Source organism: Crassostrea angulata, chromosome 8 (assembly GCF_025612915.1).
Source record: "Crassostrea angulata isolate pt1a10 chromosome 8, ASM2561291v2, whole genome shotgun sequence".
Classification (NCBI taxonomy): domain Eukaryota; kingdom Metazoa; phylum Mollusca; class Bivalvia; order Ostreida; family Ostreidae; genus Magallana; species Magallana angulata.
Window position 1 is genome coordinate 9,818,385 of NC_069118.1, and position 13,096 is coordinate 9,831,480.

Consider the following 13,096-nt stretch of genomic DNA (forward strand, 5'->3'; position numbering starts at 1 on the left):
AACTTCGTGAATAAATTTTGTTGACAATCGAATAAGTATGATGCTTGTTTTCATTATACATCTTTAGAAAGGATAAAAAAAAGACTCGGAAATATGTAGACTGAAAAAAAATAAAACCTAATTTTGAAATCTTTTAAATTAATCTTAAAACAAAGATAGCAATTGTGAGCAATACAATCCGCTTAACGTTAATCAATGCATTTTCAATCTTTCATGAGCATCAGTAAAGCATAATTATACGCATTATCAACATTATACATAGTAAAAATACACTTAAAAAATTTAAAAGGAAGTATTGTCAAATAAAACTAGATGCTGTCATTAGACAGTTATACCCACACCAAGTGTTTGCCCCTAAATTTTTAATACCAGTTTAATTAAAAATGAAGGCCACATGCACGCTCCGGTAATATTTTAAAAATTAAGATTTTCATAACTGAAGGATGATATCCCTTCCCATATGATAAGTACACATGAGCAGCACTTTTATGTGCAATTTGGGGTTGAACTGTTTGCAGTGAATTTTCAGTTAATCAATAATCTTAACATTTCATGTCATTGAAAGTATAATGGTCTATATAATTATTACAAACAAAATTAAAAATTAGATTATGCCCCCTCCCCTTGGGAGTTGCCGGTTTTAGATTTGCCTCTGTGTGCCTACATGTACATCATCGTGTGCACAGATTTAGAGAAGGGGGTGGGAGTAAGGGGTCCAGACCCCCCCCCTCCCCTCCCCATGAAAATTCATTTATATCAATTGTAGAATTACCAAAAATACACCTTGGACCCCAATGTTCTTACAGACATGTAAACGCTCTAACCCATTGCTCTCCAATGTTAGGTAACATTATTGGGGGGGGGGGGGGGGTAAATATTTGATATACTTTATTGTTTATCTCAATAGGAAGTATACATCACAATATTCAGGTGTCCTGCACCACCATAAAGCTGTTATTTACCTAATAAAATAGTGCAAGAGGATTTGAAGAATAGGTCATAAAAATACATGCATGTTACAAATAACTGATTAGCGGGTTCTAGTTTTACCCAGCTCTTCTATTAGATGGGCTCACGTGTATACATACATGTACATGTGTTTTCCATATGCAAAAAAGGATTAATTAAGATCAGCTAAAGGAATTCATTATTGTGTTTTAATTGGATTATATTTACATTCTACTGTGTTTTTCCATTAAATTCTGTGATCTTCAAATGCCTCTAAATGCAACAAGTAGTCAAAGGTCAAATTGGCGAGTTTTATTATGACGTCACAAACGCTGAACGCTGCAAACTGCAACGTCACAAGCGAAAATCAAAGTTCACGCTTGTGGCTGTTACTGTGGCTCTTCCATTAATATTAACTTACCCTTAGAATAAGATAGGAATTTTAAGGCATGAATCACATTTGCAGACAAGGCAAGAAGTTAAAAAAATGTAAATATAAGCATTAAATCTTGATTTTTTAAAGTATACACTCTCATAACTGCCGCGGTGTGTGCATACAAATTTTCATAACGCGCTAACGCGCGTTACTCAATTTGTATGCACACACAGCGGCAGTTATGAGAGTGTATACTTCAAAAAATCATGATTCAATGCTATAATCATTATGATATTGACCAATATAGGTAAGCATAATACATGTAGTAGCAGTAAGCACAATATAATGAGAAGTTCTACTTTCACTTTCTAAATGTGATCTCCCTTTGACAGCATACTGTATCACCTTCTTTCAATATTTAAACTAGAGGTACTGTGAGCAAGCTCACAATTGATACCCCCCGCTAAGAAAAAGATCATAACGCGTGTTTTTTTCTATTATAGAAAATATTGGATGAATCTATTTCACTGTCCATTTTCTATTAATAACAACTGCTCTATTTTTTAAAATTGTTCATGCTAATAGGAGTAAACAAACCAATTTCTATCCTCTAATTCCATTTTATTTTAAGTTAACTGTTAATGCATGAGGACATTTGCATCCTTCCGTTAACAACCATGACTCGAATCAAACGAAATCCACATGTCAAGCAGCCATTTAATATTTAAATATTTTGAATTATTGGTATACTGAGCCCGAATTTTTTCGAATTTTTTTTACTACACATTTTTTTTTTCACAAAGAAACATTTTATCCGGGCAGGCCATTTTCAGAGAGATGGGGATGAGAATCTAAAAATAATTTTATGTGGCTTGAAAAGAGCAAGCTTTGTGTTAAATTTTAGCTCCTAATATTTTCATTAATATAAGACATGACACACACAGAATTTAGAATTTTTGAAACAATGACCTTGAACTTCCTCAATTGACCTTGGGTCAAGGTTATGACACACTCTTTGGTCATAAGCAATCTTTGTGTGAAGTAAAAACTTCCAATGTTTCTCCATAAGAAAGATATGGACCGGACACGAATTTTGCATTTTTTCTTCAAGTGACCTTGATCTTGCCCAATTGACCTTGGGTCAAGGTCATGACACACCCTTAGGTCATAAGAAATCTTTGTGTGAAGTAAGAACTTCAATTGTTTCTCCATAAGAAAGATATGGACCGGACACGATTGCAAAGACAGACGGACGGACAGACGGACAGACGGACCGACAAGGTGATTCCTATATACCCCCCCCAAAACTTTGTTTGCGAAGGGTATAATAAGCTTATAATCGTTACCTATCCTATCGCATTTGTAAAGTTTCTGTCATTTTAATTGCAAAAGTTATTTTTTTTTCATTTGACCCTGTATAGAGCCTAAGCAATTTCGTATTAAATTTGTGTAATTTACAAGTAAGTGTAGACACTAATCATTTTTATATGAGTTATAATAGGAAGGAAGGAGTATTTCTTTCTTAATGTATTATAATGCATCAAATACAATGTAGGTCATGACCTTAAGGGACTGTTCTGACCCCACGAAACAGGAAAATACAAAATATCTTCTAATGTCATTATGATGCATCAAATGGTGTACAGTACATTAATGACCCCCCCCCCCCCCCCCCCGGCCTTTATGAAATAGGAAATGATGATACACTGTATATTTTGTTAACTTCTGAGATCTGAAATCCTCATCCCTAAACCTATAATTTATTCTTGCTCTTTGTGTCATTGCGCGTAAAATTTTATATAGATTATGTCCTCTTGGAGACACTCTGACATTCTAGAACTAGAAATAATAAAGTATTTTATCTTATTCATATCATGTGGGTAATTCCTAGCCTAATGATGACAGTGCTTTGTTTTTAGGAGACTTTACAATTGCCCAAAATAGGCGAATACACATGCATATGACATTTTGTTTATAAATCTTAAAAATTGAATTAAGCAATTTCCAAAATGTTAATGTGCAGCAGGAGAGAAAAAGCAACCAAGAAATTATTTAAAATGTGCTACTGTACACATGTAAGAATGTATTAAGAAGACTGAATCTTTAGAACCAGGTTAGATTGGTGGGGGGGGGGGGGGGGGGGGGGTCAATGAATACTACCGGTAGTTATTGATCCCAAGGTAGAAATATGACCTCTGATCATATCTCAATAGATCATTTGTCAATTATGCAAGGTGTAATGTAATTTTTTTTTAAGAATAACATTTTTTACCAGTTTAAAAAAGTTTATAGACACCCAAATTATATTTTGATTTTAATAGATTATTCGACAATTAAGGGGGGGGGGGGGACAGTTTATATTTGAGTTTGTTTGGGGGTGGGAGTTCCAAGTCATATATTTGACAATTTTTTAATGTAATTTAAAATAAGACTAAGCCATACTACATTCATGAACATGAATAGTATAAGACAAAACACAAACTAATACATGTACATGTATATATACATAGGAAGTATTACAAAACATAGATGGTTGATCTATATCTGGGTTCTTAAATTGAATCATATATCATGTACATATTATATTACTGTTTCTTTGTTCAAGGCATTTGAAATGGTATGTAGGTCAGGATCCCAAGTGCTCTTCCTGAAATTATCAAATATCATAAAAACCATTGAGATCCCTACCTTAATCCAAAGATTATATTCCTCCTTAGGTCATGGCGCATTAGATCATTATGGGATGTAAGTCATGACCCTAAGGGTCATCATGACCCCCTTAGAATCAGAAATTGTCAATTATCTTTAAATTATTGATGTTTGGTGATTCTATCTCTGTTTAATCTTTATTAATAAGTTTCCCAAATGAAATTTGGAGACTTATTGTTTTTGCACGGTTCTTAATATATGTATTATTATTCTTCGTCTTCTTTTTTTTCTTCTTTCCCGCTCTGAACTTGTTTCTCAGAGATGGCTGAACAGAATTGTACAAAACTCTAGGATATGATAGGCCTGCATATCTAGTTTAGCACCCTAGTTTGATTTTTCTCATTTTGGGTTAGAACAACCACTTTTCGGGGGGGGGGGGGGGTCAAAAGGGTGTGGGGTCTAACATTGAACCTTGTAGGAAGAATCGTAGACTCTATGGTAAATGGTAACTTGAAAACGGACAAAGATAATAATATAGGGTTTTCATAATCATATATTGACTGTTACTGGCAATATATAGGGTTTATTAGATCTGAGCCCTGGGGTCATCCCCACCCCAACCCCCCCCCCCCCCCCCCCAGGAATTTGAAATTGCTATATATCTCAGAAACTGTTATAATCATGACCCCTAAACCATATATATTCATGTTTCTGATGTCAAGGGGCATCAAATGTTATGTAGGTCATGGGCCCTATGGGTGGTCCTGACCCCCTCAAACAGCAAGTCCCTTAATATCTTCAAATCAATTGATATCCCCACCCTTAAACCATATATATTCTTGTTCCTTTTATCAAGGGGCATCAAACGGTATGTAGGTCATGAGCCCCTGGGGTGGTCATGACCCCCCTCGAACAGGAAGTGCACGAATAACTCGAAAACGGTTGAGATCCCCACCCCTTAACCATATATATTCTTAATTCTTAAAGAGCATTAAAAAGTATGTAGGTAATGGGCCTCAGGGTTAAATTTAATTTTTCAAAACCGTAATGCACATCTATAGAACAATCCCTATCATATCCCAAGATATGATGTGTCTATCCATTAAATCATAAGAGGAGCTCTTGGATCTATGTTGTTTTTTTTTTAGTGATAAACGTCATTTTTCTGCTACTATTTGACTCCCTGGATAAAATTTAAATTTTTAAAACCTTATTGCACATCTATAGGACAGCCTTAATTATATCCCAAGAGATGACTTAGCTACTCCAAAAGTTGTAACAGGAGTTCTGGGAACCATACTTTTTTGGCAAAAAACATCATTTTTTGTTGCCCACTGATCCCCATAATAAAAAATAAATTCTGGAACCTGATCACACTTCAATATAACACCCCCAATCATATTCTAGAAGATCATTTGGCTACTGCCAAATAAAAATGACGTTTTTGAAACCATTTTTTTGGTAAAAGAAAAACGTCATTTTTCAGCCATTAAATGACCCCCAGGACAAAATTGAAAATTCCGAAACCTTATTGCGCATCTATAGGATACCATAAAACATATTCAAGAGATGATTTGTCTACTGTTAAAATGTAGGAGGAGTTCGAGAAAGAAGGTTTTTTGTGAAAAAAACGTCATTTTTACCAATTATTTGACCCCCAGGACTAACAGAGAATTTTTGAAACCTTTTTACAAAACAACATGATACCCCAAATAAAACTCCAAGAGTTCAGTTTGCTGGTTTATAAGATGTAAGAGCAGTTTGAGAAAGTAAAACGTGACAGACGGACGGACGGACATACGGAACAGGGTAACAACAATATACCCGAACTTGCTTTAGAAAGTGTGGATATAACAATAGTATTTTACGCATGAGACTCAAATAAACTCTATGTAATCGAAATATCTTTTAAGCACTTTAAAGCAGATATTAATTTGATACCCACCTTTAAATCTGATATAATGGTTCACAACGCTGAATTCACAAATTTGCTGTTCAAAAGAGATACAACTAAGTTTTGCCTCAAAAAGAAAATTAATGTTCTTTGCAATTTAGAGTGTTAAATATTTATAACTGTGAAAAAGATTGACATTTTTTATGGTTTTATTTTCTAAAAATTATAATTTTAAATGAAATCGTTAAATAATTGAAAATAGTTGACAAGGCAACAATCTGTTCTAGTAAATGAAATATTTGTGTACTTCTTATACTGCTTTCTAGCAACTCAAACTTACAATACTTATTATTTTAAAAAATAAAATAAAACAATGGTGTGAATATGTGACTATACATGTATAAAAATATGTATAAATTAAAGCATTATAACTGAGATAAATTTGTTTCATCAATATGCGCGGGCGTTGATTGTATTAAAACTATAAACGGCAGTTTAAAGGGTAGAGGGTTTAACGTATTCAACAATGGTTCTATCAATCTAATATGTAATCAGATGATTATTGCATTAACATTTCATTTAAAATTTGTGGTTTAACTTAACAACGAAATCAACGGAAAATTTTCTTATTTTGATGAAACTAAGGTAGATGAATTCGAAACGATAAAATGAAGAACTGGCAGTTATTTGGCGGAATGTTCTTAATTTTTAATGTTGATTCATTGTGGAGTCTTTTCAATATTAGATTAAAGTACAAGCCACAATCTTCAAATTGTATACTAGTAATTACACAAAAGAAAAAGTTGAGATGTTGAATAATATTCACATCCCGATTAATTAAAAAATAGTTCTGAAACATTTTTAAGCTTATTTATATCTATTACGGTTTGTGTTTATCTTAGCTAGATTTCCGCGTCCCTTGTAGTGCATAAAAAGCCTTGATTTCCAAAGATGGTTCATGTACATTCATGTATCTGTATTTTTTGGTATTAAGAATTCGATATTCTAAACATAACTGTTTAATAAACCATAACTGAAATATTTGTATATTTCAGATTAATTGACTTATTCGTTCGATAAAGTCTGTGTCACACTGTTTTATTTAACAATGAAATTGACGCCCTTGTTAAACACAATTGCTCCTAGCTTTTTCGCAAACAAGAGCAACTAGACAACCAACGACGTGATTCTATGAGAGTTTAGTACAGAGATAATAGTGTTGTATGAAAAAAAAATTTCACAGCATCATAAGACTAATAAATAAACGTTCACCATTTAATGACATATTTGTTTAAAACTTACCAGAAACAATTAAAAAATCAAGAATATTTTTTACGCAGAATGCAGGAAGAAAAATCGGGACCGTATTATCAATAACTTAGAAATAAGTCTGTAAAATTGGGTTCGTATTGCCCAGTTAGGACATTCTAGGTGTGTGTCAATCCAAGCGTTTATTTGCAAACTATGTATTTTATAACATGTAAGATAAAGAAAGTTGATAGTGAATAACAACAATGAGAATATAAATATTAAAAACTGGACAATGTCATTTTTCTATAAAAAAAAGTGAAGAAATAATTTTCTTAATGATAATTAAATATTTGCTTTTTTAACAGCTTTCTTATTAAGCAAAGAGCTTTAGTTTTTTTTCTTTTAACTTACTAGTTCATATCTAAAAACAATTTTAGACCTCTGCGTAATCTTTTGAGTTATGATAAATTGCAACGAAAAGTATAATCGGAAAAGAGTAAGTAATATTTTAAACAATTAAAGTATGGGATTTTAATATAAAAAACACAACGTTCTCGGTTGTTCATTTTACAAACCTTATTGAGTCATAGAGTATATGAAGTTCAGTGCATATGGTGTTTATTTGAAAAGGCCATATTTTAGTTAAATGTAGTATGTATCTGCATGTACATTTTCCATACCTGGAGTGCGTCTGATTATAAATCATTGATTTTAGGAGCACAGTTTCTCGAATTTTCTGTAAAAAAAAATAGAATGTTCTGAAAATTGACACTCCTTATTTACTGATAGATTGTTCCATCAGTTTAAATCTCAACATTAATCGATCTTTTGTTGCGCAGATGTTATTCTCAGTTGCATTTCAATGTACAGACTTTGAAAGCACAAGAAAGCACAATTAAAGAATATTTGAATTACATTTAGAAAAGGCTCCCTACACACCTGATACTCCTATGATAATTGTTGTGACAAATATGATATCAAAATTCAGAGCCCTTTCAGACATACTTAGCAGAAGCTTGCATGTTTCAGGGGACAGATGGTTTTAAAAAAAGACTTTCGTTATACTAGTTAAATACGTCTATATAGTATTCTCTTTAAAATTACAATAAAGTCAAAATTACGTTATTTCCAGTACATCGTATAAAAAAACATATAGTTTTTTATAACTTATGGGGAAAATCCCAAGTATTGAGCATTCCTTAAATAGACAACAAAACTATATAACACTAATCATTGGAATGATATCATGTTCAGTTTTCTAACAACTATTAACTAAAGAGAAGCAATTACATCGCGAAGAGATATCTCATGTCTATGGAGGAGAAAACTTTTAAAAAATAATTCTTTCTTTGCGTCATATAATAAATGTATTCAATGTCCTTTATGCTTTTTCATTAACAAAAACATTCAATGTTTATTTTGACGTACATTATCTACAAATGATATTTTTCCTACACAAACACTCAAATCAATGATTTCTCAAACGTTGAAAGAAAGATAATTGAGATATGAATAGACGGAAAGGAAGAAACGGAAAAGAGAAACTGTGGGAGATAGAAAAAGAAGGAGGTGAGACCGGGCGGAAAAAAGACCGGAAGAGACAAAAAAGAGATATTTATAAAAAATTTAAAAAAGAGGGGGGGGGGAAGGAAGCCCGGAAGAGACGGAAAAAGGGAGAGCTGAAGAGACGGAAAAAGAGAGGCCGGAAGAAACAACTAAAAAGAGATCGAGATGTAAAACAGAGACACGTCTTATGAAGATTGTTTAAATTCTAATAAGCATATGGAAGGTCTAATATTAGAAAAGTTAATGGGAAATACTCAGATTTTTTTTTTTAAATATTTCATTTCAAAGATATAAAGAAACTTTACTATGAAGCACTATGGCGGTTGCATTTTTACATAAAATAAATATCGAAAAATCTCTATAATCTTCTCAATAACATTTTGGCCAGAAAGGCTGAAACTTGTGTCAAAGCATCCTCATGTAGAACACCTTTAAGTTTGTTCAAACCGTGATTCCTGGTGTTAGGTTAAAGCCATCCGAGAGATTGGTGGGGCCACAATGTGGGTTGCATTTTTTCATACGAATAAAGAGCGAAACACTTTTTAAAAGCCTTCTTTTCTAATACTTTAGAGCAAGAAAAGTTAAAACTTTTATGGAAACATTCCCAAGTTGTGTAGACTCCGGATTGTTCAAATCATGATCCACGAGATATGGAAGGCCAAAAAAGGGGGATCGAATTTTTTTTATCTAGCAATAAAAATTGAAAAATCTTCTCAGAAATTGAAACAACGCTTTTGAAATGAAGGGTTTCTATTTATGTTCAACAAAGGAATATGTGAAGAAAAATTTAGAAATTTTCTTCAAACAAAATTTACTCTTTTAAATTGTACAGATGTTTTGATTTGCAAAAGCTGTATTAATCAGAGTTCTGTCTGTCGTCTGCCAAGTGAGCGTTGTAGTCCCTGGGCCTCTTGTAATGATTACGTTCAAAATGCATTGCTTGCAAAAGGAAACTGATGTTGTCAAATTACAATTTGTAAACAAAATTGATTTTTAATTTATTTGTGAGTTAGTTCTTAATGTTAATATATCAATATTGTATGAAGTAAAAAGGCATAAGGATGTCACCAAAAAATTGTAACGCGATAAGAATATGTGTATTCTTAGACAAAACAAACATTAAAACATATATCATAAAGCATACTCGGTTTTTTATTTATTCAATCAGTAACATTTGTATAATACATCTATGAATATTCATGATATAGTTTATCATTCAATGAATCAATTCAATAGCAACCCAATACCAGTATTAACTGATTTTGGACAGTTTTTGTTTTATAAACCACAAAGTGAATTATAAAAATATACGTAAAATTCTCAAACCAATTTCATATGACAACAAGTTGAATTCATTTCTTGTTTTCTATTTTTCTCTTTCAAGTGTTAATAAGGCCATTTACACAAAATTAATGAGATTCAATTGTGTAAAATTCAAAACAAAAATTCAACGAGATCGTATTTATACGATAAAAACTTTTTTTTCGTCATTCAAATAGCTACAAATAATAATAAACAGAATTGGATTATTTTCATTTATTGCTTAGCTAAGAAAAACCTTAAAGATTGAATTACCACGATATTGACACAACATTTAAGCTAACGTGATTTTTTTTTCAAATTAATGAAATTGAAAGTTTTTCATCATTGTTAATTGAGCAAGAAGAAAATTCGGGCTTTCTCTATCTCGCAAACGTATGTGACTTGTCAATGATTCTCCATTGTATGTGTCCCAATTTGAATCTTGAATTTGAATTTTGAAAATTCAACAATACTGTAACAATTTACGTCAATACTTAATTTCCATATATTTTGTTTTACGTTTATAATGTAACTTATTTATTGTTAGAGTTGCTTTTCAGAGTTTAAAGTTCACTCAGCCGGTTTTACTTGGCGGGTTCTAATCCTTTGATTTTAGGAATTCAGTCTGAGCGCAGCTCTAACAAGCTCCCTCATTCCATATAAAGGATTTTTACATATGTATTACTAACCAGAATCTAACTAATCTGGGTAAGTTTGTTTTATTTTAGTGAGACGGATTCAACGCCGTATTTATCCCTAAAATGGCCAGGTACCTCAAATTTATATTTTCTGTACGTAACTTAGAAGTATTCAATGTGTTATTATATAAAAACAGTTCCAAAACCTTCAATAAACAAAATATTAACAAGAGAAAAAGTTTTCTTAGATTTTATTTTCGATTGATCTTGATGACAATCCAACTTCTAGTCACATTTACAGCTGATAGGTTTGTCACTTGGACACGAAGGGTTTTCAAAGCAGTTGCCAGTTTTGTCCTGCCTGTTTTGAAATATGTCACAAAATGTCTGACAAAGTTCACCATCACACGACTTATAACATCCTATGCCTTCCGCGATCAAGAACTCGCTTTTCAGCAGTATCGCTACACCAATAGCCATTAACATAGTGAACGCTTTCATCTGAAAAAGCATGTGATTCTAATTTTATATTCTTATATCTATGTACGAGAGCCATTGAAAAATACAGACATTTGTCAAAGTTTTTTTTATTTAACATGAATGCATCTATCTACCAAGTTTTGATGCCATAATTTATTAATAACTTCAATCAATTTGCAGTTCAAGAATTTAAAAAAAAAATACATTCTTTAACATTTAGGAGATCAATCAGAATGACACAATTTATTATTATACTTTCATGTTAAATACTAAAAATCTGATTGCTTTAGATGCAGTTTATAATACGTTCTATGACTATCAACGTTAGTAACACACTTGACAACGGGTAACACAGCGACTTGTTACATGTGCGTAAATTTTGCACGTACGGTTCACCGTAGAATTCATTTCAGCGGTAAGCTTTCTTTAAAATAAAGACATTCAGTATGATTAAATAAATAGTGTCTGTTTAGATGGGTAACGTCAATTACTGCATTTTCAACTTTTCATGATCAAATTTGAAATTGTCATAAAGAGTCATAATTCCAAAAGTAGGGGAAGGGGTGATTCCTCTTTTTGTTTCTCCCATGAATGTCAAGAAATTTGTCATGAAATTTTTATTGTTATTAAACACATGCTAAGGTTGATGGATGAAATTGTTAAGAAAAATTCATTGATTATTTTTATATGTCATCACATTTTGTTCAAATTGGTAACAAGAAACTGCAAAATTTGAAGTGTTGATTTTAGCAATACTTCCTACATTATAACATTGCAATGTAAAAAAATCCAATGATGTAAATAACTTTTAAATCTATGCTCTAAAATTAATGAATTTAACTACCAAATAAATTCGATCAAATAAAATAATTTTTGCAGAAACTTGGTACTGTCAAAAAATCATAATACCAGAAAAGAGTAGCAATACCTATTAAAATATCTCCCTTGCGAAGCAAGAAAGTTGCCACGAAAATAACATATGTTGTAGAGTACATTATAATGTTAATATGTTAAAAAAGCAAAAAAAGAAATTGACCAATAATTTTACCATGCAACGCTCTAGCCCCCTTAAAAAATAGAAGGCAAATATCAAGTACGTTTACATATGTCATTCAAATATGAAACTTTATATCAAAGGAAACATCTAATAAAATAAAAAAAAATTAAAAACCTGCATTTTAGAAACTACGTGTACCTGAAAAAATTAATAGAAGTATTAATACTGTCAAATAAATATTTAATTAATAGTTATTGTCAAATAAAATAAGACTATTTTACATATGAAACTCAAATGAACTCAATGTCATCTAAATATCTTTTAAGCATTTAAGTGCAGTTATTATTTTATACCCACCTTTAAAATTGATATAACGAATCACAACGTTGAATTCACAAAATTGCTGGTTAAAACAGATTCAACTAAGTTTTGCTTCAAAGAGAAAATGTTCTTTGCTATTCAGAAGAATCAGACCATCTCTTTATTCATGAGTGTTGAATATATATACCTCACAAGAAGTTTGGCATTTTTCATTGTGTCATTTTCAACAAGTCATAATTTTAAATGAAATAGTTAAATTATTGGAAAAGGTTTGCAAGGCAACAACCTGTTGCAGTAGATGAAATATTGGTGTTATTGTTATACTGTTTCTAGGAACTCAACATTACAATACTTAATTTTTTTTTAGAAAAACCAAAACAATGGAATGAATGGGTGACTAAACATGTATATAACTATAAAATGAAATAAAACATTATGTTTGAGATAACTTGGTTTCGGCATTATTCGTGTTCATCGATTGTCTTGAATTAATGAAAATAGCAGTTTCAAGAATAGACTGAGACGTAATCTCATCAACGATGGGTCTATCAATTCAATATGTATTTAGCTTTTGCATTTCAATAAACATTTTATTTCGTGGATTAACTCAACAACGAAATCAACGAAAATTTGTATTTATTGAATAATGATGAAACAATAGTACATGAATTCGA